The sequence below is a fragment of the Balaenoptera borealis genome (assembly GCF_965194805.1).
Source record: "Balaenoptera borealis genome assembly, chromosome: 19".
Lineage (NCBI taxonomy): Eukaryota > Metazoa > Chordata > Mammalia > Artiodactyla > Balaenopteridae > Balaenoptera > Balaenoptera borealis.
The window spans coordinates 7,220,044-7,241,578 of NC_138878.1; the positions used below are offsets into that span (position 1 = coordinate 7,220,044).

At 40.0% G+C, this 21,535-nt stretch overlaps 1 long non-coding RNA gene across 2 annotated transcripts in view; it reads left to right on the forward strand.

The window, feature by feature from the left end:
* Positions 1 to 45: 45 nt before the first annotated feature.
* LOC309616181 overlaps positions 46 to 21,535 on the forward strand; it is a 208,740-nt gene continuing 187,250 nt past the window's right edge. Inside the window, exons 1-2 of one of the 2 annotated variants that reach the window (XR_014237340.1) lie at positions 46 to 186; positions 9,340 to 9,504. This is a non-coding gene — a long non-coding RNA (uncharacterized lncRNA). Of the gene's footprint in view, positions 9,505 to 21,535 lie in introns of both variants that reach the window. The other variant, XR_014237339.1, reaches the window with a different exon arrangement.

Consider the following 21,535-nt stretch of genomic DNA (forward strand, 5'->3'; position numbering starts at 1 on the left):
GCAGGCTCTTCCGCCCCGAAGTGGCTTGACGCCTCCGGGCCGCCGTAGGCGGAGGCTGGGGACCGTGGCTCCGAGCGCTCACCTGGGGCGCGCCCGGCTCGCGGGCCGCTGGGCGTGAGGAGAGCTGAGGGGCTTAGGCCAGGCTCCGGGTCATTCGTTCGTCCTTTCACTCATTCATTCCTTGAGGTACGCGTTCGTGTAACCGCCACTTCCCCGTTCAAGAACGATTTATTGACCACCTACCACGTCCCGCCCTCTGGGCCTGTGGTACATTCTAGCGGGGGAGACAGACGAAATGCGACAAACGAAGCAATACTGTCCAAGTGTGATACGTGCTGTGGAGCAGATAAAGCGGGGTGGGTCCGTGTGACTCCGGGGTGATATTGGGTATAGCCTCAGCTGCCCAGTGACCCTCGGAGTATTTCCTGTGGCGCTGCCTTGTGCAGGGCTGATAGGTTTGTTCCCCCCGCCCACCAGGGGCAGTTGTTTTTTTAATTAAAGAAGAACTATATCGCAGTAGGGAGTAGTACAATCATATATATATCCAGCAGTTTACATGTCCCCACCTCCCAAACCGTAGGTGAAGCGCCATCTTACGTCTTAGGTTCTCATGTGTTGTAGCACCCCCAAGCTGCTCTTCACTCAGTTGGAGGCTTGCTGCTTCCCAGCGATTTTGTTTAATCCATTAGGAGCTTTATTTATTTATTTTTTATAAAGTTATTTGCCCACCCTTCTGAGTTGCTGAAAAATTGCAGGCGGTAGTGCTGGAGGTTCTACAAATCGCCACAGAAGAGCGGTCCACTGGGTGTTTAAGGAACTGATGGAGGAGACAAGTTAAAGATCATTTAGGGATGGTTAGAAGTCCCTTGATCTTTTGAAGGGCATTGGATATATCTTTGTAGCCTGGGAAGAAGAAACCAACTGCGTGTGCGGGACAGTAGGAAAATTTTGTGGTTGGGGTCGTCCTGAAGTCCTGGGGTTTGAAGAGGGCTTTGATGACTAAACTCTAAGTACTAAATGCAAGTGGTGAGGGAGGCATGCATCTCCGTAGGGGCGATGCTATAGCGATTCCCTATAATACTGATTCAGTTTGCGCTTCTATTTCCAGTAAGCAGCCTCACACCAAACAAGGCATGCTTATTGCTAGGAACGTCAGCTAGAATCTGAAGAGGTCCTTGTCAGGGATGCTCTAGAAGAATTTCGAACTTGGTGGTTTGGGACTAGATGATCCATTTCAACTTGGAGTCTTATCATTTTATGATGTTATGTGCAGAAACACTGTCAGAAACTCTAGTTCTGCTGCAATTTTTTTTTTCTTTTGGTGGAGGAGGTGATTCTGGTCACTGTCATTCCCCCCCCCCCCTCTTTTTTCTTTCAGAAACTTATGCTTCTCAAAAAGCCAAGTCACAATAGCTAACTCATGCCCGTTGTCACTCAACACTTGGAACTCCAACCGAGATGATTAGGAATGGGCAACTAAGATTCTGGGGGAGGAGTCTGGTGTGTGTGTGTGTGTGTGTGATCTAGCTCTGCACTGATTGCTTATACCGCTTTTCAGTGATAAAAGTGTAGGCATTTACAGCAATACTGGCTGAATTGTATAAATACAGATTCTTGGGCTCTCTGGGTGTATCAGATCCAGGAGATTCCTACTTGATTGTGCAGCCATTTGTTTTGCTTCTAAAAATTAGTGGCAGTGCACCGTGTTGTCTGTGATGTCAGTCAGCTCTAATGAAGGAACTGACTGCATATGCATGGGGTGTGAATCCCCTCGTTTCTGGAGTCAGGGTGTCAAACTCATTCAATAGCTGACAGCTGTGATTAGAGCGAAGAAAGACTCCAGCATGAAAGGCACTGACAGGAGTATCCAACTGCAGAAAAAGTAATAAGAAGTACCCAAGCTGACTTCCAACCAACAGTCCAGTTTGACTCACTGTGCACAGGAAATCAATGAGGAGAATATGAGCCATTTTCTCTTTATCAATTTTCACTTCTAATTATTCCTTGGAGGTAGCTTGGTTTAGCTTTTATACTTTTTTGGGGGCTATAATGAATATCCGGAGCTGTGCTGTATAAAGTATCTTGGCAGCGTCTGTCATGTTCCCTACCCCATCCTCAGTACATGGGAACCCCTCTTTCCCTTTTTCTCTTCTCCCATCCATCCCCGCACCATTTCTTTTGACCCACAGTAAGTGCTAAGTAACTTTGAAATAAAGAGAAAGAATTAATGAAGAATACTTTTTGCAAGTACTCTGAAGTGACCCCCAAACTTGTGGTACATGTGAAGATAAAGTCTACTATTCTTCACATATAATTTTGTCAAAGGGAGATGATTTTCTTCTGGGGTCTATCTCTTTGATAATTTGTTTCTGTTCTCTGCTTAATCTGAAGAAATCCAGGTAACTTCACGAGCTAGAGTTTTCTCTTGGGGTTTTCTGTACCACCCCATATAGAAAGTGGCATTCCTGCTAGTTGGCAAATACTAATACTGAGCCATGGAATATATTTTGTGCCCATTTTCTCATGAGATAAGGCATCATTTGTCAACTTAAACAGAACTTCTAGTGCTCTACTGGTTTTGCTTAAAAAAGTGTAACACTAGATTCTTTGAAAATGTCTCTTAATACTGAGGCAGAATCAGAACATGTCAGTGATGTCAGTATTACACACAACTGACCCAGTACCATAGAATTACAGAACTGCAGATTTAGGGTTTCAGAAGATCAACCATTTTCTACTTCTTTTTAGGACAAAGGCATCCTCTAGGGTAATTCTTTGCAGGACTCAAGTGTAACGTAAGCATTTACTTCCCATAAGGGAATCTTTGTTGGAATTAAATGGTTTCCTAGAGCACAGAATTTGGAGTTACATGCAGCTAGGGTTGATGTTTCTAGGTGTGTTTGTGTGACTAAAATAAGTTCTCAGGGCTCCTCTTTCCTCGTTTATAAAATAGGAAAGACAGTATCTACCTTACAGAGTTGATTTGAGGTGTCAGAATGCTTGCTTTGTGTCCGGTGCCCAATATGGATCATTTAACCACATTTCTTTCTTGTGTCATTTCTTTCTATTGTATGTCCTTCCTTATTCTCTCCATTCTTTTTCTCCCTTCTCTCCCTCCTTCTCATCTTTCTCTTTTTCTAGTCTTTTCCTCCTTGCTTCCTTCCCGTTTCTTTCCTCTCTTCTTTCTTGACTACTTTCTCTTCAACCTCCTTTTCCTTCATGCATTCCCTACGAAAAAATCCTGAATTTGTATTATTGACTTTCTCACTGAAGAACATCTTTCCCTTTGTTTTCTTATTCCCCTTCTCCAGTTCATCAATTAGAATGTTCATCTAATGTAATCCATCTATCTCTCATCTCATTTTTTCACAATTCTCATTTTTAAACTTCTAGCTCCAGCAAGCAGTTCCCATCTCTGTGCATTGCACTCAGTAGATATTCTCAGTGTCCTGGGGTTGAGGGATCACTGTTTTATTTCCTGGTCTATTAATTTTGTTCAAAGAAGAAAGGACTGAAGGGAGCAATAAGGAAGCCATGCTCTTTATTCCTGATAATTCAGTCCTTCTTTTTCCTGATAATTCAGTCCCAAGTTCTCTGATATATTCATGTATATATTTGTCAAGCTCTCTGATCTACTTAGTTTCAGAATTACTTTCATTGGTAGGTATAACACACAAAACAGGTGCACAAAACAAAAGTTAGTTGGTGAGTTACTAACAAAGGCCAGGTGCATAAAAGAAAACATACAGTCAGTGAGTTACCACAAAGTGAACTCCCGTGTAACCCCCAACCAGGCCAGTAAATAGAACACTTCCAGAAGCTTCCACATGGCCATTCCCAATCATTACCCCCACTTTGTATGGCCTGAAAAGCCTAAAATATTTACTATCTGAACCTTTACTGAAAAAACTTTCTGATCTCTGTAATAGACTGTTTTTCCTCTCTTGAGTCTTCAAAATATGTTTAATGGTTGAAAACAAAACATTGTTCAAAGTACATAAATGTAATGTGTAAAATAACCACAACATAAAGTGGGGAGGCTAAAGGGATGTATTCTTACATTCTACTTGAAGTGTTCAAGTATTGATTCTAAGTAGACTCTGAAGTGAGGTGTATAATCCCTAGAGCAACCAATAAAAAAAGTATACAAACAGATGTAGTAAAATAGCATAATAGATGAATTACTAAAAATTGTTCAAATAATCTAAAAGAGAAAAGGGCAAACAGTGGAATGGAAAACAAATGGAACAGTCAGAAAACAAATGATATCACTGTAGAATTAAATTCTGATATATCAACGATTACACACCAGTTAATGGAGAGATTGTCAGAATTCTTCAAAAAATGACCAGTGATTTCTACTTTTGGCAAGATGGAATAGATGTACGTTTCCCTTTTCTTCCCATGGAATATAACTGAAAATCCTGGAAATTATATATACAAACACAAGAAGACTTTGACAGATGGAGTAAATCAGTCAGATTGCCTAGGGACCTTGTGACCCAAGGAATGACATAATTGTAAGTTACCTGGGTTTCTTTTTTGCCTCATCTGTTCTAGACTAGGAACTGAAGAAGCTGGTCACCCAGAAATGCCAATAGGCACAGAAATTTTAAAAAGTACCGAGACAAGCCTACTCTGGAGCCAAAGGACCAGGAAAGGGCCAGCCAACAAGATAGAAACACTTAGAAAATAACCACTCTGTTCCAGCCAAACACTAGTAAAGGCCAAGTGGAGAGTGTAGACTTCCACTCTCACCTTGTTGTAATCCCCCCAGTCACCACTAGGGTATTGTCAGAGAAGGCTGAGTAGGTAGTTGGTACTTTTCATCCGTCTGGATAACTGCCCCTGAAGTTTCAGTGAAGTTCATGTGGAGACCCTAGACTGCCACCCCATGATACCATATGAATAATTCCATTAAATATAAACAGTTGAAATAAACCAATAAAAGGCAGAGATCATCAGAGTGGATTAAAATCATGACCTAACTATATGCTATGTGTAACTGACTTCAAGTATAACATAGGTATGTAGGAAATAAAAGGATGGAAAAAGATATATCATGTAAACATTAATCCAAATAAAGCAAGAGTGGTTATATTAATATCAGATTAAGTAGACTTCACAGCAAAGAAAATTACCAGATATAGAAAGGAAAATTATATAATGATAAAATGGTCAATCCACAAAGAAGTTATAGCAAATCTAAAAAGGTATGCATCAAACAACAGACCTGCAAACTATGTAAAGCGGAAAGTAACAATTAAAAGGATAAGTAGACATATCTTCAATGATAGTAGAAGACTTCAACACCCCTTTCTCAACAATTGATAGAAGAATCACAGAAAGCTCACCAGGGATAAAGAACTTGACATCACCAACCAACAGAATCTAGTTGACATTTATAGAACACTCTAACCAACAGCAGCAGAATATATATTCTTTTCATGTGCCCACAGAGCATATACCAACACAGAGCACATCCTGGGCCATAAGACAAACCTCAACAAATTTAAAAGAACTAAAATCAAGCAGAGTATGTTCTCCAATGGCAGTGGAGTCAGTCTAGAAATCAGTAACAGAAAGATAATAGTAAAATCTCCAAACACTTGGAAAATAAACAACACTTTTCTAAATAATGCACGAGTCACAGAGGGGATCTTAAGATAAGTAAATAAATACAGTGAACTGAATGAAAATGAAAATACAACATATCAAAATTGTGGGACACAACTAAAGCAGTGATGAGGGGGAAATTTATAGCACTAAATTATTACATTAGAAAAGACAAAACATCTTAATAATGTGAGCTCTCATATCAAGAACCTAGAAAAAGAAGAGCAAAATAAACCCAAAGGAGGCAGAAGAGTGTAAATCATAAAAATAAGAGTAGAAATAAAAAAAAAATTTTAGACAGGAAAACAATAGAGAAAAATCAGAGTTGGTTCTTTGAAAAGATGAATAAAATTGACAAACATCTAGCAAGATGGACAAAGATAAAAATGGGAGAAAACACAGATTAGCAGTATCAAGAATGAAGCTGCATACTTTGCAGAGATAAAAAAGTTAGGGAACAGTATTAACAACTTTGCATACATACAGTTGACAACTTAGATGAAATGGACCAATTCCTTAAAATCATCCACCAAAAAATCTCACCCAGTTTGAAATAGATAATTTGAATACCCCTGTACCTATTTAAGACACTGAAGTTATAATTTGAAAATTCCCAAAAAGAAATCTCCACTGGAGATTCACCAAATAAATCTGCAAAATGTTTGAAGACTAATTCATATGGTTTATACACAGTCTCTTTCAGGAAGTAGAAGGGGGAAATCTTCCCAATTCATTTTATGAAGTTAGCATTACCCTGATACCAAAGCCAAATAAAGGCAGTACAAAAAAAAAAAAAAAAAGAGGAAGGAAAGAAAACTATGGACCAATATCTTTCATGAATGTATGTGCAAAACCCTTAACAAGATACTAACTAATATAATTAGAAATTAAAAAGAATTATATACCATTACCAACTGGAGTTTATTCCAGGGATGCAAAGTTGGTTCAAAAATCCATCATTGTAGTCCACTTTATTAACAGGCTAAAGAAGAAAAAACTAATCACATGATTAATCAGTTGATGCAAAAAAAGAATTTGACAGAATTCAGTACCCATTCATTATTTTTAGAAAAACCACTCCGCAAACTAGGAATAAAGGTGAACTTCTATAACGTTATAAAGATCGTCTACAAAAAAGCTACAGATAATGTTCTTAATGTTGAAAGACAAATGCTTTTCTCCTAAAATTGGGAATAAGGAAAGGATGTCCTCTCTCACTACTCTTCTTTAACACAGTGCTGGGCCTGTTAGCCAGGCAATAAAGCAAGAAAAGGAAATAAAAGGCAAACAGATTGGAAATGAAGAAATAAAACTGTCCCTATTTGGAGATAACATGATTGAATGTGTAGAAAATGCCAAGGAATCTATGAAAACAACTTCTAGAAATGAAATTTTCAGGTGTAAATCTAGCAAAACTTGCATAGGACCTGTATGCTGAAAACTATAAACTGCCAATTGAAGAAAATAAAGGTCAAAATAAATGGGGAGTTGTCAGTTCTCTCCAAATCGATGTATAGGATTAACACAGTTCCTGCCAAAATCCCAGCAAGATTTTTTTTGTAGATATACAGAAGATTATTCTAATATTTATATTGAAAAGCAAATAAAATAGCTAAAACAATTTTGAAAAAGAATAAAGTTGGAGGAATCACTATACTCAATTTCAAATACATTAGGTAGCTACAGTAATCAAGACTGTGTGGTGGTGGTGGAGGGATAAACACAGATCAATGCAACAGAATAGAGAACCTTGAAATAATCCCACACAAATATATCCAACTGATTTTTTTTTTTAAATTTTATTTACTTATTTATTTATTTTTGGCTGTGTTGGGTCTTCGTTTCTGCGCGAGGGCTTTCTCCAGTTGCGGCGAGCGAGGGCCACTCCTCATTGCGATGCGCGGGCCTCTCACTATCGCGGCCTCTCTTGTTGCAGAGCACAGGCTCCAGACGCGCAGGCTCAGTAGTTGTGGCTCATGGGCCCAGTCGCTCCACGGCATGTGGGATCTTCCCAGACCAGGGCTCGAACCCATGTCCTCTGCATTGGCAGGCAGATTCCCAACCACTGCACCACCAGGGAAGCCCTATCCAACTGATTTTTGACAAAGGTGCAGAAGCATTCAGTGGAGGAAGGATAGATTTTTTAATAAACAGTGCTGGAGAAATTGAACATCTGTAAACAAAGGAAACAAACCAAACCAAAACAAAACAAAAAAATCCTTGACTTAAGTCTCACACCTTATATACAGATGCACTCAAGATGGATCACAGACTTAAATGTAATGTAAAACTAACAAACTTTAAGGAAAAAACATAATAGAATATCTTTATACTCTAGGTATAGACAAAGAATCCATAAAAGGAAAAATTGATACATTAGACTTCATCAAAGTGAAAAACTTGGCTCTTTGAAGACACTGTTAAGAGAATGAAAGACAAGCTACAGACTGGGAGCAAATATTTGCCCAGCATGTGTCTGATGAAGGACTAATATCTAAAATAATTAAAGAACTCTCAAAACTGAGCAGTAAAAAACCCCAAATGATCCAGTTAGAAAAAGGGCAAAAGACATTCCACTAAAAAGGATATACAGATAGCAACTAAGCACATAAGAAGATATTCAACATCATCAGCCATTAGGGAAGTGCAAATTAAAGCCACAATGAGATAGCATTACACACCTATTGGAATGACTGAAATAAAAAATAGTGACAACACCAAATGCTGGTGAGGGTGTGGAGAAACTGGATCACTCATCCATTGTGGTTTGGTTTTGTGTGGTTTTCCTTGTATTTATCCATACGTTTTGTCCATTTTGGGAAATTCTTATCCTGTGTTTTAACAGTTTCCAGTAATTAAAAAAACGTTTTTTTTAATGAATGAATAAAAACTATAAGCTTTGTCTAAGGTAACTGACTGAAAAATGTTTCCTCATCATGCTCTGCATGTATATTTCCACCCAGACAATTATAAATATGGAAACAAAACAGCACAACTATATATGGTGTTTCCCCTTTGTTGCACCCTAAATGATATCTACCTTGTTCTTACTCTCTGAATCGACTGATTGTCATATAGGATATGTTAGGCTAATTTTGCTGTAAGTTTTATTTTTTAATTAAACCTGTGCGAGGATGTAAGCAGTGAAATATTCTCTCCAGACCTTTAAAAACGAAGGATAATGGGTATTGGGTGATGGAGAAGTCTGTGGCCCTTCTATTAACACTTAATAATTTCTCACCTCTCATTTTTCATTAGCTGGGCATAGTTTTCCAAGCACTTTGATATTCCCTTTCTCAGTTGCCCTCACAACGACTCCTTGAGCTTGGCAAGCTTGCAGAGATAGTCTCTGAGGCAAAGAAGCCTATTGACAGATAAGGGTCCAGAGTGGTAAATCTCATTTCATAGCGGTCTGGAACTTCCCAGGATGGCTCTGAGTCTGTATTTGAGTGCCTGTTTTATACTCATCAGGTTACCTAGTTCCAAAATATCATAGTCCTTCCATGGACACAATAAGTGGTCCAGCCAGAAACAAAGTTGTCTTCCTTGTCTTCCTTTTATGCTGTTATGCCAACTGCATACAAGAGAGAAGACTTTGTTATCTGCTTGGAAAGAGGGAGGGTTCTCATCTCCCTCCCAGTTGACTGCTGCTTCCTAAGAGCCCACCAGACATCTCAGAAAGAGCCCTCCTGTAAATATTTTGGTCGACCACTTCTCTTGCAGCTGACTCAGGAATTGAGATGGGTAGTCTGCGGATCCTAGAATCAGTCTGGAGATGGCGATGAGCTTGCCAAGTGGAATTGCCGTAAGCCTTGACTAGCAAGAAGCAGCTTACCTTGTGGAACCTCGGGCCTTTCTTCTGACCACTGTAGGGATTAAGAGGACAAGGTAAGCGAGGAAGCACAATGGTGGGGACTGAGGCTCATGTTTGGAAGGCAAAACGATGGAGACAATGTATGAAGCTTCAGAGTCCTTCTTGAGATAAATCATACTTACATGGGGCAATTGTTCCTTCAAAAATATCGCTGGAGCAGTTGAACCAGAACCATGGTAATTGCAGGGAATGCATAGGAATGCAGTAAATAAAATAGGAATCTCCCCTGCTTTCACAGCACCTACTGCCTAGCGGGGGTGCGCTTCATAAACAAGTAATTACACAACTGTACATCAGGGCTCTTTGTGGGAGAAGAACAGCTTGCAACTGGGGCGCATAAGAGGTCATGTTGACCTGCTGTCGGGGGGTCCTGGAAGGGTTCCTGGAATTAGGGGTACCTAAGCTGAGTCATAAGGGAAAATCAGACACTTGTTAGGTGAACAGATGTGGAGGTAGAGTAGAGGGAAGAGAGTGGGCAAGGAAACGAAGATGTTTCAAAGAACTAAGATTATTACAGTTTGGTATGACTTTAGCTGTGGCTTTAGCATACAGAATGGGGAAAAGAGGTCTCTGGGCAAAACCTAGTATTACTTTGAAAAACTGGGTCGAAGTGCTTAACTTGAAATTTAGAGACTCACCATGAATGAGCCACTGGCTCCCCACTGTCTACTAGTGTGTTTATGTAGGAACACTGACTTCATATATGCAGGCAAGATGGTGCAGGTTAACTCAGATTTCTATGAGTACGTTTTGCCTTGCCTGGCAAGTTGTGAATCTGTCCCCTCACTGAGGCAGACAGTGCCCTCCAGTGGCAGTGAAGGTGAGAGCTCCACCTGCTATACGGACGGTGCATTTTTGCCATTCCCCCCCCGAGGTCACAGTCAGTTGAGTCAGAAGAGTCTGCTGAAATTCTGAAACCAAATAACGTAAAGAGAGTGCTAGTTCTTATGGAGAGCTGACTTATTATCCAAATGTTAATCCTTTTAATATACCTCCAAAGCAGTTTCCTGGTTGAGAAAAATTACCAAAAAATAATGGAGGAGAGAATGAGGACTATAGAAAATGGGAACTGTTCTGTCATTTCCCTTTCAACCCCACCCCAGAACACCGATTTAGCTTTGGACGGTGGAAGGAAATTAGTAAGTGGATCTACTGGTGTAAACAATTTTAACAATAGAAATTAATTTCTTCTCAGCTCTTCTCAACGTTGGAATAAGACTTTGACGTGTCACCAAATAGCCAGTCAGCTTAGGTGCTTACCTGTCTGGGATCAAGACAGAATAAAAAGGGGTGTGTGTCTGGGGGAGGGGACAGCTGTGACTCATGTCATAATGTCCCAGGACACACCCAATTCCCCTTCCCCCTACAGGGGGAAAATTGGGATCCCACTCTGCCCAAATGTGTTGTGATTTTGAGCATACTAAATTTTATTTAGTTATTCTACAGAAACCTCAAGATTTAAGAAGGTGCCCAATGGTGTGGATAGAATTGCTTTAAATGACATAAGAGCTGGAATTCAGTAGTTACTTATCTTTCTGCCTAAATAGGAAGAACGGCTGAGTTGGGGGAAGTGACCCTGTGGTGCTTTTCAGAATCCTTTAGGTGGCGCTGCTGCAATAGCTATTGGCCAGAAAATGTTTAAGCCCTTAAGTAGCAAACCAAAACTTAACTTATTGAATGTCTTATATCCATGGTTAATTGCTAATATGATCCTACTGAAATTTATACCATCACATTTACATCATAGTCTCTTAAGAGTGAGTCTATACACATAAATTCCACAACTGAGTAATTTCAAGGTTTGGAATACATGTACTTCTCTGGTTATTATTTCATAAAATTATGGGCTTTCGCATGTGGCTGAATTCTTCCACACACGTTAAAACCGATTGCAGGATTAGCTCTTCTGACCTCTACTTGTGTTGGACAGTGTAGGACAGTGCCTTGTGCACAGTAGGTGCTAAATTAACACTTATCAGAGGAATTGATTCTATTTTGTTTTTCCCCTTTCACTACAAATTGGAGATGAGATGACTACCTGGATTCAGTTTTTTACAGCCCTGGTCAGACATTGCTGCTTATCTTTGCTAATAAAAAGACTGGGAGGCCATTTTCCCTTTATTTCTGAAAATGGCCTGAGGTGGATATATATATATATATAAAAGAAATCACTTCTTTATTTTAAAAGTAAATTAGTTTTCAGGTTGGTTCCATTGAAATGCAGGAATGGTATGAAAAATTGTGTTTGATAATCGCTCGAATCTTAATCAAGATTTTATTAAAATCAATATTTGATATGCTGCTCAATTTAATTAAACTAAACCATAGAGAAATGAGTAATAAATGAGCTTGAAAATCAATCACGGGATAAGGTATGTTTCTTTAAATTAGTTTAACCTATGAAATGTTGGGTTATGCAATCGCTGTGATGACAAAAGGAACAACAAAAATCACCGCTTTTATTTACACAATATGTACAACTAATATGAATGAGCAGGTACTCTGTGCCAGGCACTGTGCTAAACCTTGTGTATTAAGTTTCTTAATTTATTTTGGAACGAAATCCTACGAGGTCTGTCTCCTCAGTTGAGCCAGCGTGCGTGTCCCAGGTCATTCAGCCAGTAAATGGCAGAGGTGGATTTTAACACAGTGATCCAGCTTTTCCCACTCCCTTAAATTGCTCACAAGGAGGAAGAAAAAATATAATTTGACTGTGGTTAATTTTAGAGAAGGTCAGTGGTGGTCATTTTCTTCCTAGAAGAAGTGTTGCTTTTAAGGCTAGTGATAGAAGAGAAGTGGGGGTCAAAAAGCCGAATCAGAAGGTCTCAGCGTTGACTTAGCAGCTCTGAGTCCCGTGGACTGGAGGAAAGAAAAAAGGTTTTTATTTTTCTGGACAGACACAGAATATGGTTATTTACTATATAACTTATGCTTATTGAGAGTGGCAGAGATTTATGGCTTTAGTAAAAATGTGTTCTAATTGGGATTAGCTAATGAAAAAGTGGTGGCACTGCAGAGGGAAAGTTGGAAAGTGTGATTTCAGTGGAGGTGCTTCTTCTCTCATGGGAGGCCAACAAAAGGGCTAGTGTCACGCACTGGGGCGAGAATCATACTTTTAATTAGGCCTTCGGAGTTTGTGCCTGCACTCTTGGCTCTAAGTGTTCTTAGTCATCCAAAGAATCGGCTCTAGGAAACTAAAGATAGTCTTGTTAAATACCATCGGCAAAGAGAACGAAACTGCAGCTTCCTGAAAAACCTCCCTCATTTTTATTCAGTGCTTGTTCGATGGGATGGAAATTAAAAATCAACAATAGTCACAACCACACAACTGTACGACTTCCCTGCTCTAGGCTGAGGATAATTTTTCTTTCAAGTCACGCTTCCCAAATGACAGTCATTCATGTATCACATGTAGAGTTTTTGACATATCCCTGTACCTCTCGTGTTACTTAATATTTTCGCTGAAAATGGTTTGTTTTTAAAAACTGAAATCAAATACATTTATTTAGAAGGAAGCTTTGTGTCACGACCGCGAGTGGGAAGCCAGTGTTACTTTTTCTAAGGATAAGAGTGAAAAGAAATAGTTAAGTCAAAACACTGTTATCAAATTTTAACTCCCGGGGAGTATCCAGAGGTCATAAAGACATACTTGTACCAAACTGAGACTTCCTCTTTTATTATATCTGAGGAATAAGAAAAGATTTGAAAAGGGAATGATTTTTTCATTATGTGAATCAATTTTATCCAACAAAGTGTCTATGTAACACCTAAAATCAAGTTTCCCACCAGAGGTGCGTCCTCCAACCTTTGTGATCAACAGCCCATGAAGCTTTGTCTGCTGCTCACGTGAGCCTTTGCACCCCTTTCTTTACTTCCCGTCTTCCTCCCAATAGTATTTGAACCTTGCTCCCCACCCATCTAATTCCACTTACCTTATTTCTGAACATTAGAGAATCCTGTCAAGTGAACAGACTTGGGATGGGAGGCAGATTACAAAATGAATGGTTCCCATTGTTGGTTAACACTTCTTTTCTCCATATATGATGTTTGAGATAATTTTTCTTTAACCGGATGTGGCAAGTTTCCAATAATAGTAAAAGTAAATGTAACAAAAAATATGTCTCATTACCACTCCTGACTTCATATACCCAGTTCCCCCTTCCACTGATGACAGAGGCAACCACTGTCATCATGTTTTCTGTGTTCTTCCAGAGGTATCCTGCATCCATGCAAGTTTACTTGAACCTGTATTCCTCTCCTTAAATGTCACACAAATGGAAGCACACTCTACATGTAAATGTAGAATGCTACATTTTATTTATAAACCCAACAATGTGTTTTGGATGTAGTTTCATATTAGTATGTATAGCCCTAGCGCAGTCTTCTGAATACTGCACAGAAGGACTCTATGCATGTAACTAATCCCCTTTCTATGGGCACTTGGATCATTACTTTTTCTTCTGCAAACAATGCTGTAATATCCTTGCATAATTCTTTTTGGGCCCATGGTGACCATTAAGAAATAAATCTAATGCTGGACAGTATTCATTCAAATGGATGGAGTTCTAATTATAATAATTAGAGAGGGCAAACATAGTCATATTTCTTTCATGAGGATTGGCTTTCTCTTCTCTTTCCTTACCCATAATATATCAATAAATTTGTCTCTGCTCTGGTGTCCTGCACAGCATGAAGCATCCTGATTTGCAGATGCAATTGTGGGTTCTAAGTTATGTTTGTTGCATTTGTCTAGTACTCTTTAATTCTTCCTTGTCACGATCACATTTGAAATTAGTCCTGTAGTTTTGTGCTCAATGCCTGTCTCTCTCAGGGGATGACAAACTCCGTGAAGCCAGGGAGAGACTTGGGGATGTTGAAAAATCCTAAACTTCTGACCTTAGGGAAAATAACTGCCACGTAATTTTAATAGCAAATAGATATACATTCCTAGTGCAGCCTGAACGGGAAATATGAAGGAAAACAAAAAGAAAGGGAAAACAACCCATGAGAGTTGGGGTTGCTATTTCTGATGAAGCTGGAATTGGGAAATACCAGGAGTCTCATAGGAAATCTTATCTCACCGGAAGACGATCCTGTCCTCTTGGCCAAAGAACGGGTATGTATTTCTGTGTATATAATACCTGCAGACCCTAGACAGAGGGCCGGTCTACCTTCTGGCTTAGCCTGCCATTTATTATCATTCACAAGGTGGTGTTAGATGCTCAGCTTTTAAAAGAAGTGGCTTTTCAGCAGTATTTTTACCCTTGAGAGTGTATAGAGAGAGCTCTGTGTTGTATATTAATCAGAGCTTTCACGACTCGCTTTGAATGGTATTCGAAATGTGTCTGGGCGTATGGTGAATGAAATATGCCCAAAGTGTGCTCTATTATTTATTACTCAGGAGTCTTTCCATCTGAGACATAGGCTGAAATTAAAGGAACCAAATACCTACCTTTAATTGTGCTCTCTATGTACCCTTCACCCCCAAAAGGGTTCCAGGATTTGATACCTCTTAAGAGTCAGTTTGTATCTAAAGTTGTACTAAAATTTGTATTTTTAAATTCCCCAGTCTTTCTGTAGATGTGTAGACCTCAGAGCACACAGTGCTATGCAAACATTTAGCAACCATGCCTGGGAGCTGTTCCTTCTAGAACCACTTCCCTCCCTTTTCCCAGACGGCAATTCTTACTCATCCTACAAAACCTGGTTCAAATGTCACTTCCTCCTCTGCCCTCCCTGATGGCTCCAGGCAGTGAGTCAGCCCTTTCTCTGCTCTCCCACCATCCTTTTTATATACCTCGATCACATGCCTTCTCAGTGGGTCCGATATCGTCCCCAAGGGGGCAAAAATTCATTCTTTATTCTTTTAATGTATGAAACAGATATGCATACAATACATAAAAAATGTATATAAAATTTCATGGTGGGAGGAGATTAGGAAAAAGCTATCTAAAAATACTTGACTTGGGACTTCGCTGGTGGCCCAGTGGTTAGGACTCCACGCCTCCGCTGTAGGGGGCTCGGGTTCCATCCCTGGTTGGGGAGCTAAGATCCCGCATGCTGCAAGTCGCAGCCAAAAAAACAAATGAAAAGAGTAATCTTAACTTTAGAGTGGAGATGATGGAAAAAGTTTGAGAAACTGCTTTCTCATAACACTTGCTTCTTCTGAGACAGTCATTAGTTTGTATTATACTGTGTATCTCTTACGAGTTAGAAAACCCTGGCTCTGAAACCCAGCCTCTAGCATAGTCCTTGCACTTATTGGCATTCCCTATTTATTTACCTGAAGAAATAGATGATGATTGAGATGCTTGCTTCTAAACATGTCTGCTCCACATGAGAAACTCCTGTAAAAATCATTCTTAATACCAATATCCAGGACCTACCTCCAGATCTGGAGTAGAACTTGGGAATATGTATTTTAAAAGGCTACTCCGGTGATTGAATTTGCGAACTATCGCTCCAGCCCAAGAATCACTTTCCTTTTCTTTTGCAAAGGTCTCCATTTATAAAAAGAAAAACCAGAATAGATGTGGGTGAGATTTTAGACTGCAGGATTCTGTGAATGTGGCAGACAGTGTGGGCTGGCTCAACACCAGGTGAGCCCTGGGCAGGGTTTCTTTTGGTAGCCTCTGAACAACATGGACAGATATGAAAAGTTAAATGGTTTGGGCACTGAATGAATGTCCAGAGTGCTGGTTGATGGAAGTGTTGGTGATTTTTAGTGGCATGACCTGAACTCTTTCTTTAGTTCTGTCCTGGGAAAGAATGTTTCCTGGAAAAAAATATTTCAATAATTTGAATGACACAATGGGAGACACACTTATCAGATCTATGGATGACACCCACTAAAGAGGAATAACAAATGCATAGACCAACAGATCTTTAACAACCTCCCAGTAGGTTAGAACCAAGGTTCTCAGTTCTCAATCCTCTCAGGCCCAATGCCTTTTTTATAGAAAATATTTTGTAATGCCACTTTTGTTACTGTGAAAGGAATGTCATAGATGACAGAAGCTACCTACATATGTAATTCCCAAACATCACTGTAATGCCCTGAATGTAATATCAAGAGAGATAAAAGGGAAGTAATTTTAGAATAAAACCATACTAGGAGACAAAATGTACTACAATCAGCTCTGCCATCATACTTGTTTTGAAAACGTGAATTTGTTCCAGTGTGACTGCGATATGAGGGGGCGATTTGAACACTTCTGTTTGCTTATGCGCGGTTTCATCCATGAGAAACGCAAGGGAAACACAGAAAACCGCACCCTAGTGAGTTCATCCCATAGCATACGCAAAACTCGAGTACGCACACGACCCAGACATCAAGCAGCACCTCAGTTCACCTCTAGTTGGAAGCCACATCGACCCACATCTGGTGTTAACAGTTCACCTTCCCCTCCAGACAACCCTCCCTCCTCCACAGTAACACAAGCTGCAGCTCTTCCACTGCCCAGACTCATACGAGCAAACCTCAGGTCTCTTCCAAGGTGACATGCCACTTCTATGGTAGTACTTATGTATCCCTTGACTGTTTAGCACATGTAAAACTGCTGCCATATTTATTAGGTTCTTTTTTTTTAACGTGTTGCTATTGAAGTATCTGACCGTTGTGGTCCTCATTCCACTTTCCCCGTAGGCCCTGTGGGTTTTTTTTTTGTTTTTTTTTAATTTTACACTTTATTTATTTATTTTTGGCTGTGTTGGGTCTTCATTTCTGTGCGAGGGCTTTCTCTAGTTGCAGCGAGTGGGGGCCACTCTTCATCGCGGTTCGTGGGCCTCTCACTGTCGTGGCCTCTTGTTGCGGAGCACAGGCTCCAGACGCGCAGGCTCAGTAGTTGTGGCTCACGGGCCCAGTTGCTCCGCGGCATGTGGGATCTTCCCAGACCAGGGCTAGAACCCGTGTCCCCTGCATTGGCAGGCAGATTCTCAACCACTGCGCCACCAGGGAAGCCCCCAAGCCCTGTGGTTTTTATCATGCAAATTTGTGTAATGAGGTGACTTTTTAGGAATGCATATATTGTGTTGTGTCAGAACTGACTGGACTCAGATGCTTGCCTCTGATATAATGAATTCGTTTGGATTTAACAGATGTAAGACACTCTTCAACTGAATAGTGTTGATACTTTTTTTTCTATTGGACATTTTGAAATCAGGGTGAAATAAGTATATTAGCACACGTGCATAGAATTGCCTTACTGTAGCAGCTCAAGTGCAGTTGAACTATGCTGGTGACTCAGATACCAGTAGTGGCATTGTTATAAAAGACGTGATTTTCTAAAATGGTGAGTAAATTATAAAGTTCTGAACAAAACAAAGCCTATCTCTCCCTTGATTTACACCGTAGTTACTTTCCTGGAAAATTAACTTACATGAAACCTATGCAAAAAACCCCACTGTATTTATAACTGAAACAGAATTTGATTCTGTCCAGATTTGTATAAGCATATTTTTTCATCTGTAGGAATGGCATGGGAGAAGTGAGACAGTTATCTTATCCTCTATGAGACGTACAAGCCCCTGTCCACTAAATGACTGTAGTGCCCCTCCCCATCATGTGACAACCCAAACTGCCCCCGCAAATTTCCAGCAAGCCCTCTGGTAAACCACTGGGCTATTGCAGTGGACTTAGGATAAGCTATAATTAGGATCGATGTAAATTCTTCAGTTAGGCTGAGAAAATAACTGTACAGAAAACAGAATGGAGAAAAATGACTTAGCCCAAGAAGGGGTAAGAAAAGTGCAGAGATGTTTGTTGACAGTAAGTGAAATATGAGTAAGTAGTTTCATGTGACCTAATATATTTAGGCACAATAACTAGACCAGTGCTGTTCAGTAGAAACACAACATGAATACATATGTAATGTCAAATTTTCTAGTAGTCACATTTAAAAAAAAGGTAAGAAACAGATGAAATTAACTTTATGAATATATTTTATTTAACCCAACATACCCTCCAAAACATTTTTTCAAGGTGCAATCGATATAAAAAGTATATTAATGAGATATTTTATATATTTTTAATACTAAGTCTTTAATACTGTATTTTACACTTAGAGCACATCTCACATTCCAAGTGTTCGAAGGTTCTGTACCACTACCAGCTAAGTCTTATTTGGTTATCACAATGCTTAAATGTTAAAACTTGATTTCTGTATTTTCTAGGATGCTGTTGAGGGCAAGTTGAAAATCCCCAACACAAACTACCTTAAACAATGAGAACATTTATTCTTTTACTTAAGAGTTAGGGTGCGCCTAGGATTGGTTGATTTAGCAGTACATGACGTCACCCAGGATGTGGGTTCTTTCTGTCTTCCAGTTCCAACTTTCTTGGGCTGGCGCTCCTCTCACAGTTGTAAAATGCCATCCAGGAGCAAAATGGCGGGTCACACTTCCTTGTTTGTGTCCAAAAGGAGGGATGAAGACACTTCTCCCCAGACTTGAAATATTCATTCTTTCCTTCAGTTTTATTGGGCCCAAATGCCATGTCCCAATTGGCTTACACAAATCATCTGGGTCAGACTATTGGATATTCTTTTATCAGATGCAAGGATGCCTTTGGGTATTTCCTCTTCATTTTACTCACCATAAGTGACACCATTTCTTATTGTCTTTACTTGATTTCTTTGCTCATTTACTGTACCTCAGTGTCTCTGGAAGTGGTTGAGTTTGTGACCTCTTCATAAAACCTGGGCTCCAATAATTTTTGGCCAAGCCACACATGCAACATTGCGTATAATTTTGATTTAAGAGGATATTAAAAAATGGAGTAGGTTTAAAGGAGAGAGCTAAGGTGACAAAGAGAATTGAAATCATATTTTATGAGGAATTTTGAAGGGAATGGAGGTGTAAACCCATGAGAAATAGAGGGCTGGTGGGCGGGAATACAGCATCTTAACATGTCTTAGGGATGACGGTAGGTCTGTTTGTAACAGTTCTCTGCTCCCATCAGTTTAGCTGCCTCTAATTTGTTCTGGAACTGGAAGCCAGATAATTAAGCCTGTTAGAATAACATGTACTATGAGAACAAATAGGCTGTGATTGAGAGGCTGAGGTGCTTGCCTAAGAATAAAGTATTTAAGCATCAATCCGTGAACTTGGTTATCCCTCATCCACCTCTCTCATCTCATTCCTTTTTGATATGCTTGAGGCCTTGATCTGAGTTCTGGCTAGGTAATATGATTTTATCATTTTATGCATGTGCTAATAAATTTATGAATGATCACTAGTAAATAATATTAATTAATCTTTATTGATGCTCTGAGGTAAGTACTACTTTATCTGCATTATCTTCTTAAATTCTCCCAAACCCTATGAGGTAGGCAGATACTATTTGTATCTCTATTATACACGTGAGGAAACGGAGGCTCAGGGAGAGAAATAAACTTGCCTAAAGTCATAGAACCAGTAAGTCACAGAGCTGGGATCCGTACCAGAACTGTCCAGTGTCAGAGCCCATGATTTTAAATATCCCCCAAGGGGTGTTTGGGGAATGCTCTGTCCTTGACATACAAGATGTTATTGATAGGAAGAGCAAGTAGTCTTCCCAGTTCCTTATTGATGCCAGTGGGACACACGCAGAGACATCATGATTTTGACCCGATGTGGCTTTTTTTTTTTTTTTTTTAACTTTCTGGGTGGCCTGCCCCTCTCAGGATTGTGCAGAATTCTTCTACTAGGAAGGAGATTTTCAGTTCGTTTTGCGGCTCACACCTTTCTCCGCTCTTGCCTGACTCTGCCTCTTGGAGGACTGTGTGCCCCTCACAGAGTCGTGCATATTGTGGACGCTGGTCCATATTTAGGACATCACACTTTATCTGAGGGCAGTGGGATGCCATGAACACATTTTTGAGAAGGGGAGCACTGAGATCAGCTTTACAATTTATAAGGATTGCTCCGACCTCTTTTGGGGAGATGGGGGAGAGGCTGATAGAGTTCAAGAGCCCCACTTTCCCAGGGAATATTTCTCCATCAACTCCAAGTTTCAGCCCTGCTCCACACAACACTTTAGTCACCTACATCAAACGTCAGGGAGATGGAGGGAACGTGTTCAGAAAAGAGGGCATAAATCACCCAGCCGGTGCATTTCCCTGGGGCACTCCTGACCTCTTGTGTCTCTGCCCATAAGCCCCAAAGGACCCAGGCTCTAACAGCTATTTGGACCATTAATGACCAAATGAATACCCAAATTATACAAAAACTAGGGGGAAATTAGAAATCCTTCTAGGGCAAAGGGAGTGTAGGCCATTGCCGTTTTCTGGAAGGAAGTTCAGGATAGAGGGCTGAAATATTCCTCAACTCCAGAGCAGTTCTAACAGCAAACATTGACCGTGCCCTTAGTATGGGCCATGCTTTGTACAGAGCATGTTACATGAATTATTATACTTCACTCCTGCCACAAACATCTAGAGTATTCTTATTCCCATTTGGCAGATGAGAACATTGTGGCCTCAAGAGGTCAACTGACATTCTCAAGGTCACATGATAGTAAATGGTGGAGTCTAATTCAAACCCAAGCTGTCTGTCTCCAGAGCCAACACTTTACACCCTAATGACTCTGGATTCCCTGATGTTTAATTCAAGAAAGCTGAGATTGTCCCCTTCCACAAAACAATTGATGCCATACAATGAAACGCATAGCAAGACTGAGTCCTGCCTAACGGCTCTGTAGCACTGCCCAAGTGTCACGTGATCCTCATCACATACAACATAGATATACCTATACATATATAATCTCAACATTCCAATGTGAGGTGTGCCATCAGGCAGTACACAGTCAATTGTCAAGCAGATGGTCCTAGCAATTGAGTGTTAAACCATCTCTACAAGGTATAGATAAATAACAACATGGAAAGAAAGAAGTTTGCTAGATGCAAGATGCCAGCTGTAATTTCAAGAAAATGTTGATTGCATGCTTCAGGAACTATTTCACAAAGCCTTGCTCCAGTACAGATTTTCCTTGTAAGGTAGCATGAAAAAAAAAGAGAAATTTTTATTTTTACTTGGTGTTTATTGTTTCTTCGTCAGCAGCTGTGCCGA